Source organism: Calypte anna, chromosome 20, assembly GCF_003957555.1.
Source record: "Calypte anna isolate BGI_N300 chromosome 20, bCalAnn1_v1.p, whole genome shotgun sequence".
NCBI classification, from domain to species: domain Eukaryota; kingdom Metazoa; phylum Chordata; class Aves; order Apodiformes; family Trochilidae; genus Calypte; species Calypte anna.
Window position 1 is genome coordinate 7,486,575 of NC_044265.1, and position 12,270 is coordinate 7,498,844.

Consider the following 12,270-nt stretch of genomic DNA (forward strand, 5'->3'; position numbering starts at 1 on the left):
AAAGTAAGGTTGACAGAAAGCTTTAGGTTGGACAAGAACTGAAGAGTGAACTAATGCTTATATTGACATGGACTGAATCTAGACTACAGTGGAAGCACAGCACAGAAACTATTATGGGACAGTTTAAGGGAATGAGAGTAAAATGCATACTTGTGCAGGTCAGCAACACTTAGAACATATCTCTGTAATCCCTCCTGGTCGTTTTCCTAAACTAAGTAATTGTAAAGGAAGACTAACTTTACTAACTGCTGCCTCCTTGAGGGAGGAATGCAGCTGTTAAATGCCACGCAATAATACCTCTGTCCTCTACATACCAGCAGTACTTAGCTTTTCTCAACCTCTTAACAAGGCATTAGAACTTCAGTTATTTTATGAAATTGTAAATTTATGTATGGTTGCAGCTACAAAGACTCGGGGCATTTTCATAAGCAATAAATTGAAAATTCTCCTCACCTTGGAATAACAAGAGGATTAAGATTGACTAATGCCGAGTATCCCTCTTGTTACTTTAAAATTAGCTGTGACATTCTAGTTTCAGACTTGCCTAAATTATTTCTTATGAACATTTGTTCCTTGCAACGCAGGTATCGATATCCAGATAGCACTACGTAGCAGTTGCATGTGCTAGAGAGGAATAATCAGCTTCAAGATATCTTCAAAAATACCTTCCAATACTAGCATGAAGAAAAATGTGTTGGATGGTAACAGTATTGTTCTTGGATGCTGTAGAGGTATGCAAGAAATGGAACAGCTGGTTCTTGGAGAGGTGAGAATGAAGCCAAGACTTAAGAATTCAGACTCCTTGTGCAGCTGTGATAGATCACTTGTGTACTTTCCCTCTCAGAGAGGAGATACTTTTTTCTGAGTACTTACTGTAGTATGCTGTAGTATGCTTGATTTTAAAAGTACTTCAGAAATAAGAAGCACAGTGATTTGAAGAAGTGCTGTGCTTTTAAACCATTTCTTACTACAGCAGTTCAGAAGTGTTGCTAGATACCATTTCCTGTCCTTCCAATTAACATTCCTTTCTGCTTGAACCATCTTTTTGTTAACTGATAATATAAAGAAATATCTTGCATTACATCAGAGTGAAATCCTTGTATCAGGTTGTGATCTTACATTTAAGAAAGTATATAAAAGTGTATCTGTTGCCCCCATTCTTGCTTAACTCAGGAGAACGTGGTATTTAGTGGCTTTCTTTTCAGCATCTGGTAATACCTAGTTACTGATGAGGGTGGGTTTTGGTTTTGTTTTTTTTTTTTGTGTGTGTGTATGTGTTTTTGTTTGGGGTTTTTTTGTAATCACAGGTGTGATAGTAATGTTCAGAAGCAGGGAACAGAGTCTGAGGGACAGATGAGAACAGCAGAATATGTGAAATAAGGTGGAAAAGGTTGGGACATCCACCAGCTCCAGGCTTTGTGCTTGAATAAAACCCACCTTATTGATGTGGCTACAGTAACAACAGCCAAAACTGATGTGTATCATAATCGGGCATGTCTAAATCAGTTGTGAAAATAACTGACCTAGGTATTCACAACAGCAAGACAAAAAAAAGAATGTGTAAAAATTATGAAGCATACAGGAGATATGCTAACAAAGGAGGTACGACTGCCAGCACATGGCAGACAGGAATACTTCATTTTGCAATAGCCAGAAGTTTACCTATTATATTAAGCTCAATAAGCAAGTCAGATAAGACTTTACTTATGCCTGCTAGCATGGCCTCTCTGTAGAGTCTCAGAGCTGTAACAGTGATCTCCAGACACAAAAAGGGTATTTCTGTTGTAAACAACTGGCATTCCTATAAGCCCTTACATTTTAATTTTTGTTTGCTTTGCAAACAAGTTCTGGATATTGTGGATGGGGTTTTCATCCTGCTGTTTGAAGACACAAGGGATTTGAATTCTTAAAATACTGAGGAAAAAGTATTGAATATATGAACAGACATTTCTATGACTTTCTGAATGCTTATAAGCTTACATAAAAAGCTTGGACTTGCAACTCAAATTTTAAATTCTAAGAACATAAGTATAATAACATTTTTACTGTCTGCCCTTCATACTCTTTCTCTTCTGTGCTGTAAAATGAAAGTAGAGATATTTTGCAAAGTCATGAATAAATGAGCTAAAATGTAATGCAAAAAAACTACTCGCAAAAGACAATTTTTGTTTTGTTAAACACTGAAATTCTATTGACTCTTTCAAAAATACTTCAGGTGGTTAGTAACTGGATCTGTATAATATAGGGATATTGCTTGATTTCCATTCATCCAGCAGTCAGTAACTTAAAAAAAACAACCCTGTCATTCAATATGTGGCTTTCCTTGTATTTTGACTGTGCTTTATACTGAAAACTGTTAGGTTAGTGAAGACAGAAGGGCTACCCTAACCTTCCAGATGAGACACAGAGGTTACAAAGGTGGTCATAGTACCACAGCTTCTTGTGTTTCTTGTTTCTTCTAAATACACCTCTTTGTCCTATTTTTCAATGACAGATAACCTAGTTTTGTAACAGTTAATGTGATACACAAGTTAGGAATATTTCATTCTGATCTGTTAAAGCTTCACAAATATGCTTTCCAAATTTCACTGGGTTTATCTGGTGCATCTTTACCTGAGAAAAACATATCTTTCAAAGATGCAGATTACAAACCCTCAGGGCCTACCCCATAAATGGTACCTGAATGACTGAGCAGAGAACAGGGCTGTGTTATTAACTCTGCAAATACATTATTAGCAAGAAGGCTGCCCAGACCTGGAGAGCTTGAAACTGAAATTGCAAGTGTAAGAGCCTGATGCAAGAAGAGCTGCTTCTGTAGGGAAGAAGCCGTTCCAGTAAGTCTCCTTAACTGCAATCTTTCAAAGGGAGTCTTCACAGAAGGTCTTCTCTCTCCATCCTCAGGCAGGACCGGATGTTTTTGGCCCTGTCAGAAGTGCTGCTGTGCCTAGTGCGACCCTGAATGTCTCTGACCTCAAGTCATTTAAATACCTTGCAAGCCGGGCATCGAGAAATTCTTAAAGTTCAAATTCTTGAGCGCCTTAAACCTGCGTTTTCAGCTGCTGCCTTTATTTTCCCAGTGATTCAAAACCAGTCACCGTCTCCCGTTCACCTGCCTGTCTCCGTCTCTGCCCTCTAGGCTGCAGCACAGGCTCGCTGAACCACAACGCTGTTACGAAACACCCAGGGAGGGAAAGCGCTGGGGCTGGGGGGGAGGGAGGGAGGGAGGCTCTGCTGCGTTCTGATTTTGTGGAAGATTTCCCTCCCCGTCCCCGGGCTGAGGTGTCCTGAGGTGAAGCAGAACTCTGCCGGGCGCCTTTGCCCCCTGGGTCTCCGCAGCAGCCTCGGGGCCGCGCTCCCCGCTCCCACCGGGACCGTTAGGCCCGAGCGCGAGGAGCCGGGGGTCCGCACGTAGCCCCCCCCACGCGCCCGCCGCCTCGCGCCGCAGCCGTTGCCGCTCTCGCCACGCCTCGCGAGGTGGCGCGCGCGTCCCGCGGCGGCAAGAGGGGAGCGCTGAGGCGGAGAGGCCCGGGGCAGGCGGCGGGCACGGAGCGGGGCGGAGCGGCAGCCGGAGGCGGAGCGGAGCGGCGGCTGCCGTGAGCTCAGCCGGCTAACAGTGACGAGCCGCCGCAGAGGGGATGCTGCGGTCGGAGGAGCCGCCGGAGCTCCGGGGGGGAGCGGCGGCTGAGGAGAGGGACGCACGACGTGTCCGATGCACAGGGAGGAGGTAGGGGCAAGGGCTGCGCCGGCCCGGGGGCGGTCCGTGAGCCGCGGGTTGGGGGGCGGGCTCGACTGTGCCTCACGAGGGGCGCCGGCTGTAGCGGCTCGAGGGGACGGCTGAGAGGAGGAGGATGCAGGTGCGGCGGGAAGGGGGCCGGGAGCTCCCTGAGGCAACGGGCGGTGGGCGAGGAGAGGAGAGGCAGAGAGCAGCTCCCCTGGCCCGGGAGTTGTGGGGGAACCGGGGGTCTCTTCCCGTGAGCGTGGCACCGGCAGCCGCGGGGATCTCCCTGCCCGTGAGCGGCCGAGGCTCCCGCACCTCTGCCCGGTGAGGTGTGCGAGGAGCTCCCCTCCTGCCTGGCTGCCGACTAACCCGCTGCTCGTGATGCTCATCTTGTTTCTGCAGACGGCGGGGTGTTTGCGGTCCCTCTGGTTGAGGGGGGCCTAGAGTTCAGGTTATCCGTGTCTGGGATGCGGTGTTGGATTAAGTTGGGCTACTCTTGAGCTCCGTAATAGCTGTTTCTATGCTTCTTTTCTTAAATGCCTATGGCTGTTGCTGGTATTCTGTTTTTGTGGAAATGAAAAAGATGGTGATGGTAAGGTCAGGCTAAGGACGCTGATGTGATTACGTGGAATGATGTTGGAGGATCTGAGGTGCTGTTATTTACTGGGGTCTAGATTATAGATTTTGAAGTTGCACTTGGTAGGCTAAAATGGTCCTCCACCCACCTCCAAAAAGAGAGGGAGGCTACTAAAACACAAGTAGAGAGCACTTGAGAGTATCCCCTTTCTGATCTGTAGGGAGCTCTTATGCCATGGTGGTGATGTCAAGTGAATGCTCTCTTTGGGCAAGTTATTTAAAATTTTCCAAAGGTAAAGGATACTCCTAAATCCAACTTTAAAAACAGCTTCCCCTCACCCTTTCCTTTCATTTTGGCAGTAAAATACTGATGTGACTTACTTTCATCTCCAAAAAGAAAAAAAAAAAAGAAAACTCTTCTTCAGTTTCACTATTTAGAGAATTTTTTTCCTATGCCTCTCCCTTGACATCATCACTCCATCAATTTCATCTCTCCATATGTGGTTATCTACAATTTACAGTAAGTCAGAACAGTTACTTCCAAATCTTGGGATCTTTGTTTTGTTTTTCTGTTCAGCATTTTTAAGGAGGTGATATAATACTTAGTCCATGATACCCACATAATTTTCATGTGGTTAAACCACTGACAGCTTCCATCTTATTTTTGGATTATGATCTACAGTATTAGTCTTCTATACTATTATTAACAATTAGTAAAATGAATTTTCAAGTTTGATTAAGTTGACAGGAGTAAGTTTCGTTAAAGTATAAGTTCATGTCAGCTGGATTATACTGGTTTTATCAAGTGCTACAGATGTTAAATAAGAAATGAGGAAGACCTGCCAATGAATAAAACAGTTTTCCTGTTCAGTGTTGTATGGCAGGCTGTATTTTGTAGTTGAGTGCCAAGACTGTTTGTTCTTGCAAGGATAACAGCAAGAACTTGTGTTCTCTGCTACTTGCAAGTCATTCTGTTTCCTTTAGGCATCTCCACCTGAAATTAAATGCTTGTTTTAATACTGATCTCTCTTGCTTCTTGTACATATTGGTAGCTTGCTCAAAGCAGCAGTATAATTTAGGTATTTTCCTTGTTGGGGATTGATTAGGGCTTTTGGGGAAGTGTTTTCTTTAATGTCTCTTCCTGCAGTCCTTGCCTTGCAAGCTCAGCTCTGTCACAAATCAGAATGTGGAAATCAGAATGTGGGCTTTCAGTTCTTTTTCAAAAAGAGTTGCCTTAGTTTCGCATTTTTTACACTTTGTACTTATCAATAACAATTTACTCTAGCATATAACTCCTAATTTCCATAATGATTTTAATTTTGTGTAGCAGTTCTAGCAAGCAAAGCTATGACAATGAAGAATGCAAAATATTTGTATAATCCAGTATAAGATTTTACTAAGTGAAATCTTTCAAGCATATGCTGCATGACACATTATTCTGCCTGATTTGAACAAGTGCTGTAAACAGCTATGAAAGAAAAGAAAGAAAGTTTTACAATTGAAATACTCTTGCCACTCTGTTCTTTCTGTTTCCCCTCATACACTGATTGTTTTCCCTTTGTAGGTTTGTTGGGGTTTTTTTCAGTATTCAGAAGCTGGCACAGGAGGAATGAAGAACCTGTTGACTTTCAAGCATACTGAAATGTTCCTGCAGGACTTTCTAATGTTATAAAGAGTTGTGTAGTTTTCTGGTTTGGCTATTTTAAAGCTTTCTGTGGCTACCTTTTCATCCTAATTACATGCTAGGAGAGCACTTCAAATTCCAACAAAGGCAGATTAACTTTTTGATGAAAGTGGAAGGCTTTTTGGAAAACTCTGTAGAAGAGATTTGCTGCTGATTTTCTTTTGTGTTCCTTAATGAATTGTGATAAGTTATAACACCATATTTTATCTTGTGGGCCTGAACAGTGGACAATATAAAATATATGACTCAAAACTTTTCATCAAGGAGCAAGATTAGTATTAAAAAAAAAATCAAGTCCTTAGGAAAAGCAGGTAATTTGTTGTAAGGTTGACTGGGAGTGTATTCCTGAAGCAATTTTTTTTCCCCTTTAAGTTACAAAATGAAGTAATGGTTTTAGTTTAGTCTTATTTTGTTTTCTTTCCTTAAATAAACATGAAAATCAATAGCGGATATATCGGAAAATTAAAATGTCATCTGAAAGTGGTACTGTTGTGACTTTGCCTAGGGTTTCATGATAAGTTCTATCTTCCATTGGAAGCTCCAACGTGTTTCTTTCACTACCTGTTTCTTATTCAGTTCTAGCCTTAACATGGCTGTGTAATGCAATGAGTTGGAGGACTGATCTGAGCTAAAATGTACAACACAGAAATTAACATTTAGTTAATTAGTTAGTTTTGAACTCAGGACAATTTCCTGATTCATTAAACTGTGAATGTCTCTCCTCTTACATGCAAAGGGTTGGCCTTAGGGGCATAAGTAAATGATGGAAAAGGGCAGGCTACTTATATAACTGATGACAGTTTGTAATTTCACAGTCACTGTACAATTAAATAGTCTTCACTAAGAAACACTTGTCAGACATATTTTCATCATAACTTTGAAATGTGTTCAGTGGGGTTTATTCCAGACCTTAATGATAATTAATACAGTGAGTTGTATAATCACCTGGAAAGTGTTCCTATGGCTTGTTTAGAAGGTACCCAGTTACAGACTTTGGTAAATGCATTGTTGATACTGCTGGTACAGGCCCCTCAACTGTTTCTGAAGGTGTCTTAAATACATTGAGTCATTAGAATGTTTTCCTTTTTTAGCAGTTCCTGTGTAGCTGCTAAATATTGGCAGTTGAGTCCTTTTTAAATGTACTAGTTTAGGTTTTTTATGCCTAGTGTGCTTTTATAGTCACAGAAATACTGTGACACAGAAATACTTGCAGAAATACTGTTAAGTGATTTGCTTGCATCTATTTTCTATTGTTTTTTACCACTGCTGTCATTAGTTATGTTTCAGGCTGTGTAATCTCTTTAAAGATTAACTGTGAATCTGTTTTGAATTAATTTATTCTCAGTCAATAAACTTTGCTTCTGGCCTCTAGCACTGGTTACTCCAATGTTTGAATCTTTATGAACATTACAAATGCAAGATGGTCATTAGAGGTATTAGAATGCTAGTGAGGTCAGCAGATACCTGCCTGAGGCATGTCTGCAAGTCGAATCAGAGCAAGACAAGTAACCTGTAGAGCTATTGCAGCTTCTTTAAATGGAGGTTTCTTTAATGCATCATCTGTCAAAGTAGTGAAATTTACACCAGGTTTACAGTCATGTGTTTAACAATTGCCCCCATTTTTACAGCCTTTTCAAAGCCGAAATTTGGTACCAGTTTTGGACTATCTCTTTAAGCCAACAGTGCTGGTCCTGAACATGTGGCTGTGTTAGTGGCTTCAGGCCTGCAAAGCTGACTGCAGAGTTGCCAAGATGACTCTGGAGTTTGATAGAATTGTTCCGTACGCCATCTGATGCGTGCACCACCACCTGAAATTTGCTCTGCTGTAGAATATATTTAAAAAAAAAACAACACAATTATGTTGCTTTGCCTTAGGAAGATGTGAAGAAATCACACTCTTGAGACTTGATGCTTACAAATTTTTCACAAATTAAATGTATTATATTAATGTGAAATCACTGGGAACTCTTTCTTATTTGAAAAGAATGCATTTTTCTGTTGTTAAGCAGTGATCTTTCCAGAGATTCCCACTACAAGCAGTGGGAAGGAAGAGTGCTCTTTCTTTCTGTGGAGAAACTAGATCTGGAAATTCTGTTCCTTTATTTAAGCATGCAAAGGAGCAGCAGAAGGAAAACAGCTTTTCCGCACAGAAATCCTTACCTCAGATAGACATGAAACAGATTGTTAAGGGATGTAAACTAATGTTAGCATGACTGAAATCCATGCATTTATTTACATTTATGGATCCTTCCTGATATACTTGTGGAGTAGCTTGAGGTTTCTTCTGTCCAGATACGTATGCAAAAAAAGAGCCAGTGAAACTTTTGTGGGTAGGTTTTAAATCTTGTATAAGTGACATTACAATGTGAATATAATGTGATAGTTTGTGCCACCACAAAGATTTCGCAGAGTCGGTGAGACACAAGCATCTTAGAAAATAATCTTTGTAGGCTGGCAGGTGTGGTTCCTAAGCTGTTGAAGATGCCATCAGTAACAACTTCTCTTAGGCAATACATACCAGTCTTAGCTCAATGCTGCTCTAATGTAGTTGCAGAGATTTTGGTCCAAGTTGGGTCACATTCCTGCTACTCAGAACATGACCTGAGATCCTATCTGCATACTCCTGACTAGGCATTTATCCTCAGCCCACGTTATGTCCTAGCTATGCAGATACACATCTGCCCTTGTGAAAACAGCCACTATTTCTTCCACGTGTTCAAGACTTTTTTGTTGTTCTTTCTTTGTTGGGATAGCATAAATTGCCCTGTCTAGATTTTGAATAACTGTCCTGGAAGTTACTAAGAATTGAGTTCTTTCCCAGCTTGGATTGCAGGCTTAAAATATTTAGTGCATGCAATTGACATAGTGGATGAGGTCTCCTGGGTTGATGTGATTGCTTCCTGGATGATTCTTAGCAGTCTTTTCAGAACCATTTTTTTTTTCAGAACACTTTTCTGGAGTAATGTTTGCACTTTGCTCCCCACTAGTAAGTTATGTTTCTCTGTTGCTCCTACTCTCTGGTTCTGTGACAAAGGGTTTTTACCTCCACATCCAAAATTGTTCCCTCAAATCTGTTCTGCTGCAAATAGGGGTGAACTTTCATGTATACTGCTCGTAACATTAGCCTCAGTCTAAATCAAGAGTATTTCTAGTATTTTCCATTCTACCTCTTGTATCAGCCAAGACATTACTTCAAATGTGTATTTTATCTTCTTACCTACTCTTCCTCTTCCAACATCCTTTCTTCTGTTTAATGCCTGTACGTGATAGCAGGTCCCTTTGCCATATTGCTCCAGACAAGAGGGATTGTACTTGTTTTGGGAGGCTGTTGGAAACCTTTAAAAATGGCAAAAAAATTTCTGAAGTTAGCTCAACTGTTGGATTTTCAAGTACAATTTGAATTTTGGCTTTCCTTAACTTTATTACTAGGTGAAAGGATAGTAAACTTTAGGAACAAGATCATTACTTACAGCACAGATGAAAAAGGATAGAAGAGTTCTGATTAAGCAACCATTGTTCTTGTTCTGCTTTAACAATGACCATTTAGACAAAGTAGTCCCAACAAGTAGAACAACTTGCCTTTGTTTGGCTTAATAAAAAATAACAATTCATCGGGTTCATTAATTTTGGAGAATGAGATGTGTTTGGAGAGTAGATTCAGGATTTAAAAAAAAAATTACAGTACAAAGGCAGGATTTGGTTTTCTAATTTTATTAATTTTAATTTCCTGTATTTGAACTCCAATTATTCTGTTTTTTTTAAAAAGATGCTCAGATTAGGTTTGTTCTCCCTATAGTTGCAGTTATTTACAGGGCTTTTCTGAGCTTTACAGAGCTTTAATTCTACAGAATTATTTAAGAGTGAGTGTCTGTGAGCTTTTTCCTTGGCAGAGGTGAGTATGCCTGGGCTCTTGGCTTCATGCAGACACTCTTGTAGCTGTTGAGTTTTTCTGGAGGTCTGAATCGGCTTCTTTTCTGCAATGGGAAAAACATTTCAGCGCTGTCCAAACCTGCCCTTCTCAGCAGCTCTTGGTTTTCTTTCATAGCATTCTCTCTACTTCAGAATAGTCAAAGTGATGGGGTTGCAGTTGGGTTGTCTGTTGGTTTGGTTTGGGTTTTTTCTTTTAGGTATTACCTAATGGGTAATGTTTTGGGGGAGTTTAACCATTTTCTCTCAGTGAATAATGTAGGCTGTAACTTCAAACTGACTTTTATAAATCACACTTTGTTTTTACATCCAGGTGCAAGTCTTAGAATAAACCTTCCTGCTTCAAAACTTGAGGGAGATGCTTGGCAAGGAAATTTGCTGAAATACATGTTGAAATTCTGGGTTTAGAAACTGCAGGTAGAAACCTCAATTGTGAGTTCCAGAACTCAAGATGCATGTGGTGGTGGGCACTGGGGACACCTTCCCTCTCAGGTCACCTGGTGAAGGGTGAGAAGCTCTTCCCAGGGCCTCCAAATTTTACATTTCTCAATACAACGAATTCTGCGTGTCTGTTTTTTGAACTTCTGGAGTTGGTGGCACGGTGGCTGCCCAAAGATTCCCCAACTCGCCGTAGGTTCCCCACTGGGATGGCAGAAGAGGCGAGGGGAGCGGTGTGGTGCCCGGCCGAGGCCCCCGCCTGGCCTCTGTGAATGTTTTTCTCCTTCTCGAGGTGAAAGAAGTGGAAGAGACGATTGAAGAGCTGTTGAGGAGGCTGGAGGAGTTCTGCGGGGTAACGGAGGCGGTACGTGCCCCGAGGCCATGTCGCTGAGAGCTGGAAGGCGGGCAGTCCGCGGGGCCGCCATCTTGGCAGCGCGGCGGCGGCGGGCGGGGCCGCGGGTGCCCGCCAGGTGGCGCCGGGGCGCCCGGCTGGGCCGGCGGCGGTGTCGGTGGGGATGGAGCAGCGGCGGGGAGCTGCCCCTTCCCATTGTGCTGCTACACCGGCTGGAGACAGGGATATGATGTTGCGTGACAGTTCATGGGCTCCAGCTGCTAATTAAGGCCACCTGTGCGAAGGGCTCTGCAAACGCAAGGAGCTCCTTGGGTCTGCTCAGAGCCCGCAGTCAATGTAAGAGAGGCGTTGATAGGGGTGGAATAACTGAGCAGGGAGTACTAATGAATGATGGGGTTGAGACTGATATGCTATGCGGCATTTGCAGCACACCGGTTATCTGCACCGTTCTCGGTGCCTAATTGTTTGGGATAAACCATTTAGAGCTAGAGGTCTATTTAGCTTACCTCAGGCTTTCTGCACAAAGTGGTGCTGTCTGAAGGCTATTTGGGTTATGGTGCTCATGTAAAATTAATGAATGTGATTTTTGCAGTCAACTTTTCTTTCTTTGGCTAAAATAAGGTAGAGGAACTGGTACTGCATTTTAACCCTTCCTAAGTGCTAGTTCAGATAGCATGGACCAAATTTTTACCTAGAGGGACTTATAATCATTGATGCACAGGCCATACCATTGTCTTTTAGCACTTACCAGAACGTTTTTCATCTGTCTTCAAGCATCTTGTATAATGCATGTGTCACTGGCAAATCTAATGGTTGCTAATTGTATTGAATGCACCTCTAAAGGCGTGAAGAGACCAGACAACATCTCCTCTGGGACTTGCTGCTTGTGAGATACTTTATGGGATGATTCTTAGGAATTCTATAGATTAATAGAGAGGGACAGGATAAAGTGAAGCAGATAAAAAAATTTTGTGGCCAGTGTTTCTTAGGCAGTTGAAAAGCAATTTCCTGGCTTTATTGCAAATGAAAGCTGTAGTGGAAATGAAAGACATTGGTGTGCTGGCTGTTCTGCACATTGTCTTCTGTTAACAGAGCAAATGCCAATACTGCCTTCAAAGCATCTTTCTCCTTTTCCATTCATGTATCCCAGTGCCGTCTGGATGACTATTGTGCTTAGTGTCAAGGACAAAACTCATAAGTAGTCCCTAAACAGTGTAGCATGGTCTGCAAGAACCCATAGGAAAATACTACCAGCTAATGAGTGATTATGATTATTATTTGATTATGGGACTGATCTTGCTTGCTCCTTGGATGTGAAGTCTGTTCTTGTTCTACGTTAATCAGCAACATAGCAAGGTATTAATCTTCTTTTGACTTCTACCACAGGTTTCTGATTTTGTTGTTACCCATGATTTGCTTACAGAAAGGGGGCATCATTGCTTCCAGTAGGATGTCACAGAGTGAAAAGAAACTACAGCTTGTCTCATTGAAGTCTCACATGGTTAGTAGGGACTTACAAGGAGAGATAGCAGCCTTGTAAGAATAATTCAGCATTAGTAGCTGTTTGAGCAGTTC